This window comes from Eleutherodactylus coqui, chromosome 7 (assembly GCF_035609145.1).
Source record: "Eleutherodactylus coqui strain aEleCoq1 chromosome 7, aEleCoq1.hap1, whole genome shotgun sequence".
Lineage (NCBI taxonomy): Eukaryota > Metazoa > Chordata > Amphibia > Anura > Eleutherodactylidae > Eleutherodactylus > Eleutherodactylus coqui.
Genome location: NC_089843.1, coordinates 194537747 through 194559886, shown reverse-complemented (window position 1 = coordinate 194559886; position 22140 = coordinate 194537747). Strand labels below are relative to the sequence as shown.

Below are 22140 nucleotides of genomic sequence, written 5' to 3'. Positions count from 1 at the left end.
ACTATTAAGCCACAATAGCGGCAAGAGTGGGCCCCCCCCCCTCCCAACAACTTTTACTTCTGAAAAGCCCTCATTAGCATGGCATACCTTTGCTAAGCACCACACTAGCTACAACAAAGCACAATCACTGCCTGGATGACACTCCGCTGCCACTTCTCCTGGGTTACATGCTGACCAACCGCCCCCCCTGCACGACGCAGAGTCCACAGCGCACACAAAACTGTCCCTGCGCAGCCTTCAGCTGCACTCATGCCACACCACCCTCATGTCTATTTATAAGTGCGTCTGCCAGAGGAACCGCAGGCACATACTGCAGAGGGTTGGCACGGCTAGGCAGTGACCCTCTTTAAAAGGGGCGGGGCGATAGCCCACAATGCTGTACAGAAGCAATGAGAAATATAATCCTGTGCCACCGCCATCAGGAGCTGCACACGTGGGCATAGCAATGGGAAACCTATGTGCCACACACTATTCATTCTGTCAAGGTGTCTGCATGCCCCAGTCAGACCGCGGTTTTTTATAAATAGTCACAGGCAGGTACAACTCCGAAATGGGAATTCCGTGTGCACCCACAGCATGGGTGGCTCCCTGGAACCCACCGGCTGTACATTAATGTATCCCATTGCAGTGCCCATCACAGCTGAGGTAACGTCCGATTAAATGCAGGTGGGCTTCGGCCCACACTGCATGCCCCAGTCAGACTGGGGTTCTTTAGAAGTGGACACATGTAGTTACAACTCCGTGTGGACCGATAGCATGGGTGAGTGCCAGGAAGCCACCGGCGGTACATAAATATATCCCATTGCATTGCCCATCACAGCTGAGGTAATGTCATGTTTAATGCAAGTGGGCTTCGGCCCACACTGCATGCCCCAGTCAGACTGGGGCTCTTTAGAAGTGGACACATATAGTTACAACTCTGTGTGGACCCACGGCATGGGTGGCTCCCTGGAACCCACTGGCGGTACATAAATATATCCCATTGCAGTGCCCAACACAGCTGATGTAACGTCAGCTGTAATGCAGGTGGGCAAAAAATTAATTTGATTACACTGTAGGCGAGCGCCCCAAAAAATTGGTGTACCAACAGTACTAATGTACCTCAGAAAAATCCCCATGCCCAACCAAGAGGGCAGGTGAAACCCATTAATCGCTTTGGTTAATGTGGCTTAATTGGTAACTAGGCCTGGAGGCAGCCCAGTTAAAATAAAAATTGGTTCAGGTGCAAGTTTCAACGCTTTAATGAGCATTGAAACGTATAAAAATTGTTTAGAAAAATTATATGACTGAGCCTTGTGGGCCTAAGAAAAATTGCCCGTTTGGCGTGATTATGTGAGGTTTCAGGAGGAGGAGCAGGAGGAGGAGGAGGAATATTATACACAGATTGATGAAGCAAAAATGTCCCCGTTTTTGATGGTGATAGAGAACGATGCTTCCATCCGCGGGTGCAGCCTACGTATTGCTTAGGTATCGCTGCTGTCCGCTGGTGAAGAAGAGAAGTCTGGGGAAATCCAGGCTTTGTTCATCTTGATGAGTGTAAGCCTGTCGGCACTGTCGGTTGACAGGCGGGTACACTTATCCGTGATGATTCCCCCAGCCGCACTAAACACCCTCTCTGACAAGACGCTAGCCGCAGGACAAGCAAGCACCTCCAGGGCATACAGCGCGAGTTCAGGCCACATGTCCAGCTTCGACACCCAGTAGTTGTAGGGGGCAGAGGCGTCACGGAGGACGGTCGTGCGATCGGCTACGTACTCCCTCACCATCCTTTTACAGTGCTCCCGCCAACTCAGCCTTGACTGGGGAGCGGTGACACAGTCTTGCTGGGGAGCCATAAAGCTGGCAAAGGCCTTGGAGAATGTTCCCCTGCCTGTGCTGTACATGCTGCCTGATCTCTGCGCCTCTCCTGCTTCCTGGCCCTCGGAACTGCACCTTCTGCCACTAGCGCTGTCGGATGAGAATGTTACCATCAGTTTGTCCGCCAGGGTCCTGTGGTATAGCATCACTCTCGAACCCCTTTCCTCTTCGGGTATGAGAGTGGAAAGGTTCTCCTTATACCGTGGGTCGAGCAGTGTGTACACCCAGTAATCCGTAGTGGCCAGAATGCGTTTAACGCGAGGGTCTCGAGAAAGGCATCCTAACATGAAGTCAGCCATGTGTGCCAGGGTACCTGTATGCAACACATGGCTGTCCTCACTAGGAAGATCACTTTCAGGATCCTCCTCCTCCTCCTCCGGCCATACATGCTGAAAGGATGACAGGCAAGCAGCATGGGTACCCTCAGCAATGGGCCAAGCTGTCTCTTCCCCCTCCTCCGCATGCTCCTCCCCCTCCTCCTCAACGCGCTGAGATATAGACATGAGGGTGCTCTGACTATCCAGCGACATACTGTCTTCCCCCGCCTCCGTTTCCAAGCGCAAAGCGTCTGCCTTTATGCTTTGCAGGGAACTTCTCAAGAGGCATAGCAGAGGAATGGTGACACTAATGATTGCAGCATCCCCGCTCACCATCTGGGTAGACTCCTCAAAGTTTCCAAGGACCTGGCAGATGTCTGCCAACCAGGCCCACTCTTCTGTAAATAATTGAGGAGGCTGACTCCCACTACGGCGCCCATGTTGGAGTTGGTATTCCACTATAGCTCTACGCTGCTCATATGGCCTGGCCAACATGTGGAGCGTAGAGTTCTACCATGTGGGCACGTCACACAGCAGTCGGTGCACTGGCAGATTAAACCGATGTTGCAGGGTCCGCAGGGTGGCAGCGTCCGTCTTGGACTTGCGGAAATGTGCGCTGACCCGGCGCACCTTTCCGAGCAGGTATGACAAGTGTGGGTAGCTTTTCAGAAAGCGCTGAACCACCAAATTAAAGACATGGGCCAGGCATGGCACGTGCGTGAGGCTGCCGAGCTGGAGAGCCGCCACCAGGTTACGGCCGTTGTCACACACGACCATGCCCGGTTGGAGGCTCAGCGACGCAAGCCAGCGGTCGGTCTGCTCTGTCAGACCCTGCAGCAGTTCGTGGGCCATGTGCCTCTTCTCTCCTAAGCTGAGTAGTTTCAGCACGGCCTGCTGACGCTTGCCCACCTCTGTGCTGCCACGCCGCGTGACACCGACTGCTGGCGATGTGCTGCTGCTGCTGACACATCTTGATTGCGAGACAGAGGTTGCGTTGGAGGAGGAGGAGGGTGGTTTAGTGGAGGAAGCATACACCGCCGCAGATACCAGCACCGAGCTGTGGCCCGCAATTCTGGGGGTGGGTAGGACGTGAGCGGTCCCAGGCTCTGACTCGGTCCCAGCCTTCACTAAATTCACCCAATGTGCCGTCAGGGAGATATAGTGGCCCTGCCCGCCTATGCTTGTCCACGTGTCCGTTGTTAAGTGGACCTTGGCAGTAACCGCGTTGGTGAGGGCGCGTACAAAGTTGCGGGAGACGTGGTCGTGCAGGGCTGGGACGGCACATCGGGAAAAGTAGTGGCAACTGGGAACCGAGTAGCGCGGGGCCGCCACCGCCATCATGCTTTTGAAAGCCTCCGTTTCCACAAGCCTATACGGCAGCATCTCCAGGCTGATCAATTTGGCAATGTGCATGTTTAACGCTTGAGCATGCGGGTGCGTGGCGTCATACTTGCGCTTGCGCTCAAACTGTGGCGCTAGCGACGTCTGGACGCTGCGCTGAGAGACATTGCTGGATGGGGCCAAGGACAGCGGAGGTGAGGGTGTGGGTGCAGGCCAGGAGACGGTAGTGCCTGTGTCCTCAGAGGGGGGTTGGATCTCAGTGGCAGGTTGGGGCACAGGGGGAGAGGCAGTGGTGCAAACCGGAGGCGGTGAACGGCCTTCGTCCCACCTTGTGGGGTGCTTGGCCATCATATGCCTGCGCATGCTGGTGGTGGTGGCTCCCCAGCTGATCTTGGCGCGACAAAGGTTGCACACCACTGTTCGTCGGTCGTCAGGCGTCTCTGTGAAAAACTGCCACACTGTAGAACACCTTGACCTCTGCAGGGTGGCATGGCGCGAGGGGGCGCTTTGGGAAACAGTTGGTGGATTATTCGGTCTGGCCCTGCCTCTACCCCTGGCCACCGCATTGGCTCGGCCTGTGCCCACACCCTGACTTGGGCCTCCGCGTCCTCGCCCGCGTCCACGTCCTCTAGGCCTACCCCTACCCCTCAGCATGGTGTATTACCAGTAGTGCAGAAACAGAACGCTGTAATTAAATGTGCTGCTTATTGGCCTGTGGTTGGAGGCTGACTTCGCTTACCGAACGCACAGCAGAGCCAGGAAATAATTTTGCGCAAGCCTGCTGTAACACTTAGCTGGCTGCGTATGAATTAGGAGGACAACTACACCCAGCACAGACCCAGTACACTGAGGACAGTCACAGGTAGCCCAAATAGATTTTTTTTCCCAAATGTTTTTGGAAAGGCCCACTGCCTATATTCAATAAATTCAATAAATATATGTCTTCTGTCCCTGCCTCACCACTACTGGCCCTGGAGTATGTAAAATAACTGCAGACTGTTGCACTGTGGACTGGAATACAGCGGTGATGTAACAGCCAACACAGAGCCAGGAAATAATTTTGCGCAAGCCTGCTGTAACACTTAGCTGGCTGCGTATGAATTAGGAGGACAACTACACCCAGCACAGACCCAGTACACTGAGGACAGTCACAGGCAGCCCAAATAGATTTTTTTTCCCAAATGTTTTTGGAAAGGCCCACTGCCTATATTCAATAAATATATGTCTTCTGTCCCTGCCTCACCACTACTGGCCCTGGAGTATGTAAAATAACTGCAGACTGTTGCACTGTGGACTGGAATACAGCAGTGATGTAACAGCCAACACAGAGCCAGGAAATAATTTTGCGCAAGCCTGCTGTAACACTTAGCTGGCTGCGTATGAATTAGGAGGACAACTACACCCAACACAGACCCAGTACACTGAGGACAGTCACAGGCAGCCCAAATAGATTTTTTTTCCCAAATGTTTTTGGAAAGGCCCACTGCCTATATTCAATAAATATATGTCTTCTGTCCCTGCCTTACCACTACTGGCCCTGGACTATGTATAATTACTGCAGGGCGCAATGCTCTGCACGGCCGATATACAAAAAAAAAAAAAGTGCAACACTGCAAAAAGCAGTCTCCACACTACTGCACACGGTTAGATGTGGCCCTAAGAAGGACCGTTGGGGTTCTTGAAGCCTAAAATACTCCTAACACTCTCCCTATAGCAGCTCCACCAAGATAGCACTTTCCCTCCTCTATGTCAGAACACATCTGTGGCGAGCCACGGGAGGGGCCGATTTTTATACTCAGGTGACACCTGATCTCGCCAGCCACTCACTGCAGGGGGGTGGTATAGGGCTTGAACGTCGCAGGGGGAAGTTGTAATGCCTTCCCTGTCTTTCTATTGGCCAGAAAAGCGCGCTAACGTCTCAGAGATGAAAGTGAAAGTAACTCGAACATCGCGTGGTACTCGTCACGAGTAACGAGCATCTCGAACACGCTAATACTCGAACGAGTATCAAGCTCGGACGAGTACGTTCGCTCATCTCTAATATTTACATTTTTTTACGCTTCATATTTATGCATGTAAAAAGACTACCAATAGGCAGAAATGTGCAAGGCAACAGTGTATCAATACCCTACGTATTCATGAACCGAAATACGCATACGCCCTTGTGAATGCACCGTTACTCTTTCAGAACTGCAGCAGACATACTCTACCGTTCAATCCCCTTCTTACATTATTTATAGGCAGCGAGTTATGCTAATATTTAATATCATGAAAGATCTTCCTATTCTTAACCCAAATTATTGCTTTTCATTCGCACAAGGCATTCATCACATTGGTATATAAAATACCCCCTGGAGTATACAGTGATGAATCTTGCCATAAAAACATGAACCAAGGAAAACTCAAATGTCACACCTCCGATTATCCTTGCATCTCGCAACAAACAATCTCTCCACATCCTCCTTATGCAAAAGTGTTTAGGAATGATGCTTAAAGGGCAAATACTATTGATGAACTCTCCTTAGCATAGGTCATCAATAGTTGATCAGCTAGGGTCCACCGCTCAGGATTCCAGCCAATCAGGTGACCAGGGCCTATTGTTTAGCGCCACAACACACAGCGGTAATAAGTGGAAGCAGTTAGTTTCAACTCCTGTGTAGTGGCCAGTGCTGGTAATTACAGTTGCAGCTTTCATTTGTTTTAATGACACCCCAGCCTGCAATTACCAGCGCTGTCCACTGTACAGTGGTTGGAGCTAACAGTTTCCACTCCGTACCCCTATGTGTTGTGATACTAACACCAGACCCCAGCTGATCGGTTGTGGTTCTGAGTGGTAGACACCAGATGATAAACTATTGATGACCTATCCTGCTTTTCTGATCTTTTCCCTGTTACTTAACCAGCAGACACAAGATTGTATCCAAGCTCTTTGCTAAGTTTCAGCTTTATTTATTATATGCAATGTTTGTCATTAGAGATGAGCGAATATACTCGCTCATCTCTATTTGTCATACAAATTTGAAAAAGCAGTGACAATAGTTTTAAATAAAAAACGTTCAGAATTTTACAAACATATCAGTGTTTTTTTTTATAATTAAGTTATTTACAGAAAAAGATTGGAAAAAAGGACTTTCTTAACTTTCAGTATTTTCAGTTTTTTTTTAAATGGCAACCCACCGACAACCACGGGGCGCATTGCATCTATGGGCAGTTGAACAACGGGATCAGATTGTGGGAACAATGGTCTGATTGTGGCCATTGCTGATGTCTGTCAGAGGTTGAAAACTGCCGCTACCTACTTACTCTATGCAATCCCACGACGTCATGGCTTATACGTCTTGCGGTTGTGAAGGGGTTAAACTAACATGGGCAACATCTGCTTTGAATCGTCTCCAGTATTTGTGTGAGAGAGAAATTAGAATGTGAGCCCCATAGCGGGCAGGAACTGAGTGAGTGATAACAATGTGTGTATGTGTCAGTGCTACATAGGCGATGGGCAATGAAAAAATACGTGGTTTCCCACAGAAAGGAAATGGAATTTGTCTGGTCATAGCTCACAATGTTACAAGTTGCACAATGACTCAGTGGAGCCATCTATAAAAAGCAAAACACTTTTCATGCACATAAAGATGTTATATAAAAAGGTCTAAATATATAGAATATAAAGTTAGCCAGTCTTAACCCCTTCCTGACCAAGCCTGTTTGTGCCTTAATGTCCTACTAATTCTTCTGTTGTTTTCATCGTCACATTCCAAGTGCCATAACTTTCACATAGCCGTGTGAGGGCTTGTATTTTTTTAATGGCATTATTTTTATGTATTGTATAAACTTTTATCTATTTAATTTTTTAGTGGAATATGGGTAAAAAAAGACATTCCGCCATGTGTTTTTTAATTTTAATTTTTACGTTGTTCAGCATGCATATTAAATAATGTGATAACACTATTCTCAGGGTCAGCATGATTCTGGCTATACCACGTTTAGGCTTCATTCACACATTCCAATGCATCAAAGCAGACAAGCGATTTTCTGCCGCGTGAAAGTGCCTGGCCAGCCAAGTTAGTGCATTTTGGCACATGCTTTTACGCCGGCCAGGAAAGGTTGTCCTGGAACTGTCCTTCTAGCGGGATACCGCGGTGGCTGCATAGACTACTATGGGAGCTTAGGACAGCTGCAGGAGAAGGGAGGTGGGAGGGAGTTTAGCAGTGTGACTGCTAAACTTCCTCCCTCTTTTCTCCTCCTTTCCACCTATTGTTGGCTGTTTGCAATAGGAGGGGGCGGGATGTGGGCGGAACTAGTTGCTACACTCCCGCATAATCCCGCCTCCTCCCATTGCTGGCTGCTGACAAGGGGGAAGAGAGGGGGAGGGAGTTTAGCATACTGGCTCCCGTCCCACCAAGAGTCGGTGAGAGAAGGGGGAGACAGTTTAGCAGAGCTAAACTGTCTCCCCGCGCCCGACGGTATTGCGGACTCGGCGTATCTGCACCGAGCTTGGACTGTCTGAATGGGCGCACAAACGTTAGATTTGTGCACCCGTTAATGCGTTTTTCTGTCACCGGCGGGTGGATGTAAAAACGCCAACGCCCGTGTGAATAAGCCTTTATACAGTTTTTGCTATTCTTGTACACTAAAAACATTTTTTTTTAAGATTTGCTTTCGTGTCACCCTATTCAAAGAGATATAACATTTTATTTTTCCATAATGTAAGGGTTTTTGGGGGGGGGGGGTGAGTTTTACTTTATAATGGTGCCTTTCTTTGATCCATACAACTTTTTGAACACTAATCTATTCCGTTTTTTTAAAAGCAAGATATGCTAAAATAGCCATTTCTGCCTTTTTTTGGTATTTTTTCTTCATTGCGTGCATTGTGCAGATAAAATAATGTACTTACTTTTTTTGTGGGTCATTTCAAACACAGAATTTTTGTGGTTGCTTACTTAATTTATTTTTCTTACATATTAAAGATGGATAGGTGGGGTTTTGACCTTTTTATTTATTTTTAAAAATGTTTAATCTTTTTACTTTTGTCCCACTAGGAGACTTGAATATCACCATCTTTTAGCATTCTTATAATACACTGTTATACTTCAGTATCATAGTGTATTATGAAGCCTATAAAGCTCAGCCAGAGGCTGAGCCTCATAGACCACCATAGCTGTCAGACTCGGATCCCATATTCAAGCCTTTGGATGCCATTGTCAACCCATCAGAACCCCAGGGAGCACCCTTCTTCTGCCAGCCCTTTACATGCTGCAGTCACATTGACCATGGCATGTAAAGGGGATTGGCAGTTTCTCTTGTCCCCACTGTTTAAGAAAGTGCCAGTCTTTTATCCTACAGATGAGCACCCATTTCCCTAGCCTGGGAGACCAGGCTTCTGATGCAGCCATCATTAAAAGGCAATTGCATCAGAATGAAGCCCCTTAACAGCTGCCGTTAAAAGGTGAATGTGGGGTCTTTAAGGGGTTAAGAGGAATAAAACAACGAAATTACCATTACTGACAGTGGCTGCGTTCTCAGAATTTTCTCAAGCAGCCATACCATCCCAGGCCCTCTGCAGAACATCGCCATCTGTACAGAACAGCAGCGTGCCCCCTTCCTGTCATACTAGCACCACTGTGCAGGGTCTGGGAACACTTGTCAGTCCTGGTGCAGCAGCATAAGTAAAACAGGAGGTTGATCTAGCCTATACACCGGCCACAATGCCTGGTGCACTGCCCCCCTATATACAGTATACCCCTGTAGTGTGAAACATATTGTGAAAAAAAAAAAAAGGGAAAACTTAAATCACTCATCAGATCCTGATCAATGAAGGACTTGCGCTTAGTATGAACCTGCTCTCAAATCTGTGAAGAGAACTGTGCCAACCTGCTAATTTTGGTGGTCTCTGCTGAAGGCTAATTGAGCTGCACAGTGCTAGGCTGTAAGCACTGGTCCCAGTACAGGACATTAGGCCCTCATACCACCCTGTCTGCTTCTGATAATTTGGTCAGAACATGCAGACCTGCTGGAGGTTGTTTTGTAGTTGCTCTGGTAGTTCTCCTGTTCTCCCTGGCACAAAGGAGCAGATACCAGTCTTGATGCTGAGTTGATGCCCTTTTACAGCCATCTAGCTGTTCTATCTTTCCCTCCCTTCTTTTCCCTTTCTGCTTTGTGTCTTTCCTATCCCATCTCCCATTTCCCATTTCCCATTTACCGTATATACCGGCGTATAAGACGACTTTTGAACCCCGAAAAATCTGCTCTGCAGTCGGGGGTCGTCTTATGCGCCGGTAATACAAAAAAAAAAAGTGTAAAAAAAAAAAAATCATTACTCACCTCCCCCGGCGTTCTGTCGCACTCCGGCAGGATGTCGCTCGCTCCTCGTCCCCGGCGCAGCATTGCTTTCTGAATGCGGGGCTTGAAATCCCCGCTTCCAGAAAGCTAATACACACGCCGTCAGCCGGTACAGCTATTCAATGACAGCATTGAATGGCTGTGATTGGCTGAAGGCGCACGTGGCTTCAGCCAATCACACCCATTCAATGATGTCATTGAATAGTGTGATTGGCTGAAGCCACGTGCGCCTTCAGCCAATCACAGCCATTCAATGCTGTCATTGAATAGCTGTACCGGCTGACGGCGTGTGTATTAGCTTTCTGGAAGCGGGGATTTCAAGCCCCGCATTCAGAAAGCAATGCTGCGCCTGGGACGAGGAGCGAGCGACATCCTGCCGGAGCGCGACAGAACGCCGGGGGAGGTGAGTACAGATTTTTTTTTTCTCCACTGTAATACCGGCGTATAAGGTGAAAGTTGGGGGGTTGTCTTATACGCCCCGTCGCCTTATACGCCGGTATATACGGTACTTTACATTGACACTCTTTTGCTGGTTGAGCAGCTTGTTTTCTTCCTGGACTCTCGGACCCTTTGACTAATATTTTCAATCAAAGTAAAAGAAAAATTGCCTGGTATGTGAATGCTAAAAAAAAAAAAGTTTGGCGCCATGTTAGCCAGTGGAGCGAAAAAAGTTTAGCACTGTGTTAGCCAGTAGAGCAAATTGTAAGCACATTGTTTTTTCGTAATCCTATTGTTCTCAATAAAGGCCCATTTACACGCAAAGACAATCTTTCGAACAATTGAAAGATTGACAGTTTTAGCAATCATTTTGCATAAACTGGTAATGGACACTAATGTCCATTAGCAGTTTATTGCCTGCATTTGCATGTAAATGAGCCTCCAGCAGCGGTTTGCAAATCCCAGCATGTGGTCTGGACTTTGCACTCAGCTGCATTGTCTTCACATGGGCTGCCGCGGGCTGTCAGCTGAATACAAGTAATCAGCTGCTCCCCTGAAGAACATAGCTTGTGGTCTCTGCTATCTCTCTCTGGCTGAACAATGGATTTTAAGCTCACCTAAAAATCATTGTTCAGCCGAAGAGTGAAACATGGAAGCGTTAACACGCAACAATAGTTGCTCAAATGCCATCCTTTGAAAAAATTTTGAGCGATAATCGTTGCGTGTAAATGGGGCTTTAGAGAAACCAAGTAATCTTGTAGATATGATACATTTTAATGGCTTACAAAAAAACATGATGTTATAGCGAGCTTTCCAACCTACTCAGGATTCTTTCTCAGTCTTAATAGAACAGATCTAAAGATGCATTCATATAAAAACATATACACATGATCACATGGGAAGGCACAAACATGGTGTGATTAATTTGCACTTGAAACAAATTCCAGAACAGGATAAAAAGGCACAGACATGTTGTGATTAATAGCACTTGGATAAATACCAGAAAGGGATGAGTATAACAGTAAATAATTAGTCCAGTGACAAGGGATGTGAAAGTTTTATGGTCTCTAAATTGATGTTAGGGGGTCAAAACCAGGTCAGTATGTTACCTCTGCTCTGGGTTTCTAATATCTTATAATCTAAGCTGATGGGAAAAAAAACCCTCTGAGATTCATTCTGTTTTTGATAGTACCAAAGGGGGTTATAAATTTATATTCCCAAATTCTTCACAATACAGCCAGTACAGCAAAATATGATTGCTCTAATTAAGAAAAACTTAATGTTATAGCGAGCTTTCGAACCTACACAGGGTTCTTCTTCAGGCTTAAATGGAGTAAATCAGAAGAGGCATCTATATACAAGCTTTGATACTGTTAAGATCATAATGAACCTCAGAGTGGCTTCTTGCATCAGTAGAAAATATGAGAAATCTGGAGATTAAGCACACCATGTCTGTGCCTTTTTATACGTATGTGTATACATATTATAAATATGCCTCTTCAGACCTATTCCATTTAAGCCTGTGGAAGACTGTTGGAAAGCTCGCTATAACGTCATGTATTTTTGTTAGCCATTAAAAGGCATCATATCTACAAGATTACTTGGTTTCTCTTATGGAGAACAATCACATTGTGAATGGTAAAGTGCAGGATAGCAGATGAAGTCAACTATGTAGCTTATGGCTTCAATGACTTTATTCTCACTTACTTCACTACAGATGTTGTGGAGTAAGTTAATGTTATACAATGTATATCACACACTGGCATGTATCTATACTATCTGTATTTGTTACTTAGGATTAATAACTTCAAATACAAAAAAAACTAAGTTTCATTTCAAAGATAGCACTATATCTAGAACTACAGCACGAATGTTTGAATGAACATTGCATTCTCTATACAGCACATTGAGGTAAATAGAACAGCCTGGATTTCAGCAATTCTATGAAGGTTCAGGATTAGAATACATATAAGAGCATGGATGTAAAACACCCTCATCTGATCTACTAATAACTGTCTACCTATCTTACAACTTTATATTTCTCATTTTCCTAGATTTTTAATTGTTTACTAGTAAAAATAATTCTTTTCTCTTCCACTATTGTCACTAGTCTGTATATAAGCTGTTTCTATTATAAAGCAACTAGAATTCTAGGAAAATTCACATATTACTGCTGTTGTTAAACAGTTAAAAGCAGGAAACCCCTAATAAATGGCATATGAGGCTAATGCTGAAATTCATACAGCTCTGAAGTATTACAGAACATAATCCACACTAAGTTTTCATCAAAACCAAACAAACTCTAGAAAAAAGACACAAACGTTTTAAATCCTAAAAGCAACAAAGGATGCATTTTACTTGCCTGAGCTCCTTAGCTGCAGCAGCAGAGTGCTTCCCAGCAGCCGAGGGAGTCGCCCGCCTGTTGCTTAAGACGACTCTTGAGAACATCTGGCAAGGGGCCTGCCTGTGTCAGTGAAGATGTAGGCTTGTGCTGGTGGAGGAAGATTCCTTTTCTCTCTTTATTCCACCAGCTTAATAAAATGTCATAACATAATACAAAAAATAGCCATACGAAACGTAACAGTGACATTTGCCGTATGGCTGTGGAGCGGTCTGACTCATAAACATGGGAGGTCTGGAATACAGTTCTGTTAAGGCACATCCACACAGGATGGATACCACAATGGGTCTGCGGATTACAGTACCAGCAAAGTAGGTGACATTTTAACGGATCTCATCCACACGCTATGGAAAAAAAAGCCATATGAGAATATTGCGAAAATTGCCTTGCGGTGAAAACTTATGATGTGGATTTTTACCAATTGAATAAGCAGAGTTAAATTTGCTATGAATCCACAGAAAAATTTGTTGCAAATTCACCCAAAATACATAAAGGATTTTGCATTTTCATGAAAAATCCACCTCATATTGCCTAAGGACAGATGCATACAGCCTAATGCAGAAAAACGGGCTCAACCCGCAGCGAACAGCATTGCACATTGCAGGTCCTATACTTGTCCATGAAAACAGGCAAGAATAGTCCATGTAGCTAGTTGTTTCCCACGGACCATCGGTGAAAAATTATGGAAGTGAATAGTCTCTTCGACTATAATGGGGCTATGCTGTCCATTAAAAACTCCAGTCTTGTGAATTTTCCCTTGGGGTGGACACCCACTTGCTATACGATAGCCTTGCGATTGAGTGAGTGAAAACGCATGTTAGTGAAACCAATGATTTTCAATGATTTCATTCTCATTTGCAATGTTTTCAATGTAATCTCGCATCGCAAAGAAGAATGGGTGATATCGCCCATTGTTTTCAATGGGGCCAGCAGCAGCGCTAGACCAATTGAAAACATAATGAGAATATTGCGCTACCCTGAGACAGCTGTGACAGCTATGGCAAGGGATTCCTTCCCCCCCGCGGGGACTGCGGGGATGAAGGAATCCTCTGCCACAGCTGTCACAGCTGTGTTAGAAGCCCGTGATGCTATCCCATTTCTTTCAATGGGGGCGCAACTGCTGAAACCTCATTGAAAGCAGTGGATTTGTAGCAATGATTTTCGAGGAAGGACCTGAAATATAAGGCCTTCCCTGAAAATCATAGCAAGCTGCAAAAAAAATGTAAAAAAAAAAAAAAAGTTTAACTCGCCAGTCTTCTTCTCTGTTCTGAAGGCTGGGGATTGAAAAATCCTCGCCTTCAGAAAGCACTGCCTCTGATTGGCTGAGCGCTCAGCCAATCAGAGGCAGTATTCAGCTGTCATTCAATATTTATTTAATTACCTGTACTATATGCAATGTACACTATGTGGGATGTATGATCAGAAAATTAAGGACACGCATAGAGGAACACATTCGGCACATTAACAACTCTAATGCAAACAAGTCGGGGTTGTAAAAGATTTTGTAGAGCAACATGCAGGGAATATCAATAGTTTTATCTATTATGGTATAGGAAAAATAAGAAATAAAAGAAAACAAAATGCAGATCGAACAACGGTATTAAGGAGAGAAGGTTTTTGGATTTTGACATTGGGAACTAGGTTTCCAGCAGGTATGAATGTTAAAACTGACCTTCTGTATATTTATTAAAAATTAACTGTAATCGTGCTTATGTTAGTGACAGCATTGTGTTTTAGATATTGTGACAGTGCAGTAGCAAGAATGGCCTGTAGAGGGCCTCTGAGCACAGTCACTGTGTTTGGTTTGGTTAACCTGCACCTGCAAGGGTGCCACTACACAGTTTAAATTTTCCCTCTTTCACAAACTCGGTGTCCTTGAAGCCTGTGGAGCCTGAGGTCTATGTAGACCTGGTGCTGGTCTGTGAGGGACCTGGAAGCACAGAGCAGACAAGCGGTAGTTAGCCCCTGGCTCATCACCTGTCGGTGCGAAGTCACCTTTCTGGAAGGTCCGCTGGAAGAAGCGGTAGGCGTTGCTATGTGCACTGTGACAGACAACAGTGTGAAGTTGCATATGACATGCTGGACTGTATGTATACTGAATACGTTGCTATGCTGAAATAAATGCTGGAGGAACCGGCATTTGGACTTTACCCTGTGTTTTCTGGACATTATTGCGGTGCTGCCACCCCTGGACAGGGGAAAGTAAGCAAAGAGATCCCGGACAAGTAACTCCAACTTGCCATATATGGTGTTTCGATGTGGGCAGTGAATTTTTACACCGGTGATGTCCATCAAAAGTAAAGTCTTGTGTGTGCAGCTAAAGAGCCAGCAGGCTGAGTTTTTTAAAGGGCCAGGAGGCTGAAAACTCTGGTTGTTGAGGAGCAACAATAGCTGCGGTTTAAAGGGCTAGGAGGCCGAAACTGCGGTTGCTTCTGCAGGCAGTGGTTAAAGGGCCAGGAGGCCGAAGTTTGTGGTGGCCATTTGCAACAGGCATTGACAGCAGGGGTCTGTCACCAGGAGAACGATGGACAGTGTCTTGAGGTGTGACGATATGGACGGTGGTGCACCAGAGAATTCAGCGGCCAGGAGGCCAGTGCAAGTGGAGGTGAGAACCTGCCAGCCAATAGTGGGTGGGATCCCACTGTGGGTGGACTTGGATTCACAGCAGGACAGGTCAGCAGTTATGCCAGACATTTTGCTATTCCTTCATTGTGGTCCAGAGACTGACAAAGTGGTGAGTCTAACTTTTGAGACTCCATGTGGCACTGTGACATGGGACTTGACTAAATGTGAGAGTCTGCAAGTGGAGTTTGTGTTGGGCATGAAGGTTCCCCAGAGAAGTGACTGCAGTGCCACACATCAACTCGGGGGAGTGAGGAAAGCACTCCAAGGACTGATGAAAGGGGGCCAAATGAACTGGAACATTCTTAATGTGTCTTTGTTGCAGGTTGGTGCAGGGAAATCTGCATAATGTGAACTGACATCCATTAACCCTGAAATGTCATGTATGGGGGAGTATGAGATGTGTTTTCTATATCATGTGCCTAATATGGGTAGTTTTGTTCCCCAAATGATGTCAGGGCTGAATAGGTTGCTGTAGGGAGTGCAGCCAACGCCCATGCGGGAGTTAGTACAAACATGCCTCTAGTGATAGAGTGAAAGCAAACAAGAGAAAGGTAACAAGTAGTACTAAGGGTGCAAAAAAGAAGAAAAGGCTGCTTCTAGTAAAGAGACAAAAAATGCAGTCAGTGCAGAAGCTTAAGTCCAAAGTAAGACAGACCGCGAAGGCTTGCTTAGAAATCAGAAAGGATTTGTCCAGATGCAAGCTTACATAAAGTTTCTTGAGGAAGCATTGCAAACTGCTAATAAAAGATATGATACGCAGTTGGGAAAAGAAAGGGCCAACTTGTGTCTGCCTGGAGAAGAGGCCAAGAGGCAAAGGCTGTTAGCAGAGGAGCAGACAGAAAGAATCCTCATAGAAAAGGAAAGTATTCTCCGGGAAGCAGAGCAGCTGAAAGCAGAGAATGCAGCTCTCTTAAAGGAGAATGAGCACTTTAGGAGATTAGCTGAAGCTGAACATAAGTTGTTGCTGGAACAGAAAACTGTCCAGTGTGAACAAAGCTTAGAAGAAATGAGAAGTGAGGGAAAAAAAGTATAAGAGATGTCTTTCAAAAGCCCATAAACAGATGCAAGACCTCAGAGATGTAGCCAGAGATGAGGCTGAGTATGTCTAGAGGCGCAGTATGAACAGGACTGTAGGAAACTGCAAATGAAAACCCAAGAGCTGGAGATGAGGTTTTGCAAGTTAGACATAGATTCTACAGATACACAGAATCAAGCTACAGGTTTGCAGAATCAAGTTGCAGAGTTGAAAATGCGGCTAGCAAAGAAAAATGGTGAATTGGAGTCCAGATAAGTCAGCTTAAAGAAAAAACTGGAGATGGAGAAAGCTGCTTGCAGTCAGGCAGAGAAGCAAGCAGAGATCTTGAAAGACAGACTGGGTTATAAGGAAAACCAGGGGGGTCCATGAGACTGGTGTCCCAGCTACAGATGAGCTTGGATGAGAAAGCAGAACTACATGAAGCCCAAATCCAGGACCTTAATCAGAAGCATGTGCTAGCTATAGGGGAGTTGTCCCAATGGTTAGAACAAGCTGAAAAAGTGAAAGAAACCTTGGCAGAGGTCAGCAAAGCTATGGAAAATGAGTGTACTGAGCTGATCCATAAGGTGAAGGTGCTGTTGAAGGACAAGCAATAGTCTTAATGCCAGAGAGATGCAGTAGAGAAGCAACTTCAAGTACAAATCACTGACGGTGACAGAATGCAGACAGAGCTGTCTGAGAAGCTGAATAGACTACAGGTGGAGCTGGAAGCTCAGGGGGAAGAGTCCCAGAAGCTGCTACAGGAAGAAATGCAGCAGAGGCTTGGTCTTAGTGCACACCTGAAGACAATGCAAGATGAGAGAAATGTGTTCCTCAAGCAGTTAGAGGAAGATGCACAAACTAAGAGAGACCTGTCAGAGCAGACTGCAACACTTAAGGCTGAGGTATCAGTTCTGGAAAAAGAAATGGAGATTTGTATATTGAAGGAGAAACTTTCTGACACTGAAGAGTTGAAGAGAGAGTTATATGAAGTATGTCGTCTTCTGGAGCAGGATAGGCAGCATCAGAATCAGTTGAAAGAGACCTGGCAAAAAGCAAGTGAACGGTTTGCAGAGTCTCAGGGCTTGATGAAGTGTAAATAGGCTAAAGTTCTGAGGTTGCACAGAAAACTGACAGACATGATGGTGGCCAACCAGCAGATGGAAGTAAAGATGACCCATATGCAGGAAGAGCTTGCAGCAGCAGAATGTGCCAGAAGACAAGCGTAAAGGGAGAGAAATGAACTCTCTAGTGAAACTGCAAGTGGCAGAAGTAAAGATGCTCTAATTGCGGAGGAAAACAACTGGTTAGAATCCAGCATAACACAACTAGAGGAAGATGAAGTAACTGGGAGAGTCTTAGCAGTTCTCATTATCTCATATGTGGAGACCATTCAGAGGGGACCAGTTCTTTGTATAGAGAAGACAGTCCTGGCGGAGAGTGAAAACACAGAAGCTGTGCAAGACGCACTCTCAATGAAGGAGTGTGAATATGGCCTGAAGACACAGAAAGAGTTCCTGAACATACACAGGGAAGGTGAGAAAGAGGCCATTGAAGGGTTCTTGGTCCGTTCATCAACTGATCAGAAATATCAACAACGGCTAAAGGGACTGATTGAGAATGAAATGAATGTATCATCTGCAGAGAGTGCAAAGACTTCAAGAAAGTTGTGCAGAATACTTCTCCAAGAGCTAAGTGTGACTATGGAAAGTCACATATTGGAGGAAGCGTGTTCCATGCCTGGACAATGCCAGAAGTATTTAAGGGAGAAGGTTAATGGAATGGAAGCTTATCATATGAGATCACAAAAAGGTGTAAAAGCTTCTGAAGGAATAAAGAAGTATGTCTGTAAGAGAGAGGGCTGGCAATTTGTGAGTGATGGCTATCAGATAATGAAGAAGAAAGACATGTATGCTGAAGATGCAGAAGAGCGTGAGCTTCTGGAGCAGATGGAGAGAGAAATGGCTGACCAGTCTGATGCTGGAGCAGAGGCTCCTGAAATCACAAGCAAAGCACTTGTCTTGAATGTACAAGTAGGAAAAATGAAGATTCAGTTTGAAAATGAGTTGCCAGTCGCAGGGAATGCCGATTGATACTGGGAAGTTAACCCACAAGCATTAAGGGCGCAGTTTGAGATAGATGTGCAGAGACGTGATAAGGCTGAAGACAAGAAGAGACAGCTTATCAGACAAATAAAAGAAAATGTTGAGGGACAGCATAGGCCCCTTGTTAGAGTTCAGCAAGTATATGATGTATATGATCCTGGAGGATTTAAATTGCTTATGAATAGACTGATGGTCTTTGTCATTGGAAGGGGGATATGTGACAGTGCAGTAGCAAGAATGGCTTGTAGAGGGCCTCTGAGCACAGTCACTATTTGGTTTAGCTAACCTGCACCTGCAAGGGTGCGGCTACACAGTTTAAATTTCCCCTCCCTCACAAACTCAGTGTCCTTAAAGCCTGTGGAGTTTAGCTCCATTGAGGCCTGTGGGGCCTGAAGTCTATGTAGACCTGATGCTGGTCTGTGAGGGACCTGGAAGCACGGAGCGGACAAGGGGGTAGTTGGCCCCTGGCTCATCGCCTGTCGGGGCGGTCACCTTCCTGGAAGATCCGCTGGAAGAAGCAGTATGCGTTGCAGTGTGCACTGTGACAGACAACAGTGTGAAGTTGCTCTATTTCTCTGCATTTCATATGGAGCCCTTGAAAGGTAATGCCTGCAAATGGACAGTGTTTATTACGGAGCCCTACTCTGTAGAGAACGGGGGAATTTGAAAAAAAAATCATAGTGCACGTCCGTGATGTCAGAATCCTGGGCATGCGCATTGCCTATCGCAGCCCCTACACAATCTGTGCCAGCTCTCTGCGTTGTATTTATACGCCTATGGGACTGAGCCCTGAACAGGCAGCTGCTTCTAGGTGAAAGACTGCCTGTTTACACGAGCCAATCATGATTTGATTTTTATTTCTGCACAAACTGAACGACGAATCATAAGCAAATTAATTATATTTTGTTGTTCAGTTGCTGGCAGCGTTTACATTGAATGATTACTGTTCACATGATCAAGTGAGAATGCGAACAATAATTGTTCCATGTGAAAGGGCCCCTAGACTGCACTATCATCTTTATACAGTAAAAGCTGCAGAAGAGAAAGCTGCAACATTTTTAATTTACCCTTATTGCAAAAATTATTTTCAGCCCAAAATACCTGCATTTAGGTAAAAACATGCTGGCCCCCAAAAGTGTCCATAGCCTTTAACCCCTTCATGACATGGCCTATTTTGGGCTTAAGGACGCAACAATTTTTGGCGGATTTTCTTCTCAGTTTATCAAAAGTCATAACTTTTTTATTGTTCCGTCAACGCGGCCGTATGAGGGCTTGTTTTTTGCGTGGCGAACTGTAGTTTTTATCGGCGTCATTTTTGGGTACATAGACTATATTGTAAAACTTTTTTTATGATAGCAGGGAGAGAAAACGCATCAATTCTGCCATAATTCTGCGACAATATCAAATATGTGGGGTTTTATTTTTTTTTTACCTTTTTTTATGCCAATCTGAGAAAAAGCATAAAAAAATGTTTTTTTTTACATTTTTTTAATTCATTTTTTTAATCTGTTTTTTTTTTACACTGTTTGTGTCCCTCTGAGGGACTTTAACCACTGCCCTGATGATCGCTGTCATAAGGCATGGCAGAGCTACTGCTCTGCCATGCTTTATCGCTTATACACCGATCATAGGCATAGGCAATACAGGACGTCAGTGTCTGGCGTCCTGTTGCCATGGTGACAGGCCGGGCTCTCGCGATGACATCGCGAGTTCCGGCCGGAGACACAGAGGGAGTCCGCTCCCTCTGTGAACTCTTTCCCTGCCGCGATCTACTTAGATCGCGGCAGGGAAGCACATCTCCGATGTCCCCCCGCTGTTGCAGCGGGACGCCGGCTGTGACTGACAACCGGCTCCCGCTGCGGGATAGAGCGGGATCATATGTGATCCCGCGCTATCTCCAGGACGTAAGTTTACGTCCTGTTGCGGGAAGTACCAACCTGCCAGGACGTAAACTTACGCCCTGCAGCGGGAACGGGTTAAATATGTTTCTTAAAGGGGCTATCCCAAAATGGACTTCTATCACCTATCATAAAATAAATGACAGTCTATTTATAGGGGTTAACCCCTTAATGACGTGCCCCCCCCCCCCCCATTTTCGTTTCCCCCACCCACCCCCTTTTATAAAATCTCCTTTATTTATCCATCAACGTCGCTGTATGAGGGATTGTTTTTTTGTGGGATGAGTTGTATTTTTCAATGGTGCTATTTAATGTACCATATAATCTACTGAAAAACTTGAAAAAAAATTCTAAGTAGAGTAAAATTAAAAAAACGGAATAAATGGAAAAATAATGGACTGTTTTGATAGATTGAACTTTTACGGATGCAGCGATACTAAATATGTATGATATTTATGATTTAGATTTTTTTTTTTAATTATAGATATGGCAAAAGGGGGTAATTTAAACTTACTTTTTTTTTTACAATTAATAAAACTTTATTGATCTTATTTTTCCTTTTTTTTTTTTGTCCCCCTAGGGGACTACAACTAGCGATGGTTTGATTACATCATACTGCGATTTGACAGGCAGTCTATCAAGCCACCCCGCAGAGATGGCTTCATAGGCTGCCTGTTAAGGCAGCCCCGGGGTCTATCAGAAGGACCCCAGCTGCCATGACACCTGTACGGCTAACTGCGATCTCACGCGGGGGGACTGTACGGGTTTGGGGGATTTAAATGCCGCTGTCAGAAGTGACAGCGGCATTTAAAGGGTTAATAGCCGCGATCGAGTATGCGGCCGATTGAAGCTATTGCTACCCCACACCTGCATGACGTAAATGTACGTCATATAGCGGGAAGGGGTTAATACTCCCAACAATCCCAAGATCAGGGGTCCTGTTTCCCCTCAACCCCCCACCCCCCTCTCTCCCTCACTGTGAGTGCTGCAGTAAGCCTGCAATGAAGAGGAGATTGACTGCAGTGGTGATCAAGCATGCATGGCGCCATTCCACAGGACTGCAGGAGGTACCTGAGTGCTTGTACTGTTCTCGCTAGTCCCAATGAAACTAATGTATCAGCATGCTTGATCACCACTCAGTTCAACCGCCTCCTCACTGCAGGGGGCGGAATGAGGAGGAGAGGAAGAGACAAGACCCTGCTCTCGGGATCAGTGGGGGTTCTTAACGATGTGATCTCCACGATTAGAGATGAGCGAACACCAAAATGTTCGGGTGTTCGTTATTCGGAAAGAACTTCCCGCGATGTTCGAGGGTTCGTTTCGAACAACGAACCCCATTGAAGTCAATGGGCGACCAGAGCATTTTTGTATTTCGCCGATGCTCGCTAAGGTTTTCATGTGTGAAAATCTGGGCAATTCAAGAAAGTGATGGGAATGACACAGAAACGGATAGGGCAGGCGAGGGGCTACATGTTGGGCTGCATCTCAAGTTCACAGGTCCCACTATTAAGCCACAATACCGGCAAGAGTGGGCCCCCCCCCCTCCCAACAACTTTTACTTCTGAAAAGCCCTCATTAGCATGGCATACCTTTGCTAAGCACCACACTAGCTACAACAAAGCACAATCACTGCCTGGATGACACTCCGCTGCCACTTCTCCTGGGTTACATGCTGACCAACCGCCCCCCCTCCCCCCCACAGCGCACACCAAAGTGTCCCTGCGCAGCCTTCAGCTGCCCTCATGCCACGCCACACTCATGTCTATTTAGAAGTGCGTCTGCCATGAGGAGGAACCGCAGGCACACA

At 45.8% G+C, this 22140-nt stretch overlaps 1 protein-coding gene across 1 annotated transcript in view; it reads right to left on the bottom strand.

Moving 5' to 3' along the window:
* The window catches only part of TBXA2R (thromboxane A2 receptor), a 151428-nt gene extending 138651 nt beyond the window's left edge, over positions 1-12777 (bottom strand). The window contains exon 1 of the mRNA XM_066574199.1: positions 12652-12777. The gene's annotated coding sequence lies outside the window, so the exon portion shown is untranslated. The remainder of the gene's footprint in view (positions 1-12651) is intronic.
* Between the last annotated feature and the right edge of the window lie 9363 nt (positions 12778-22140).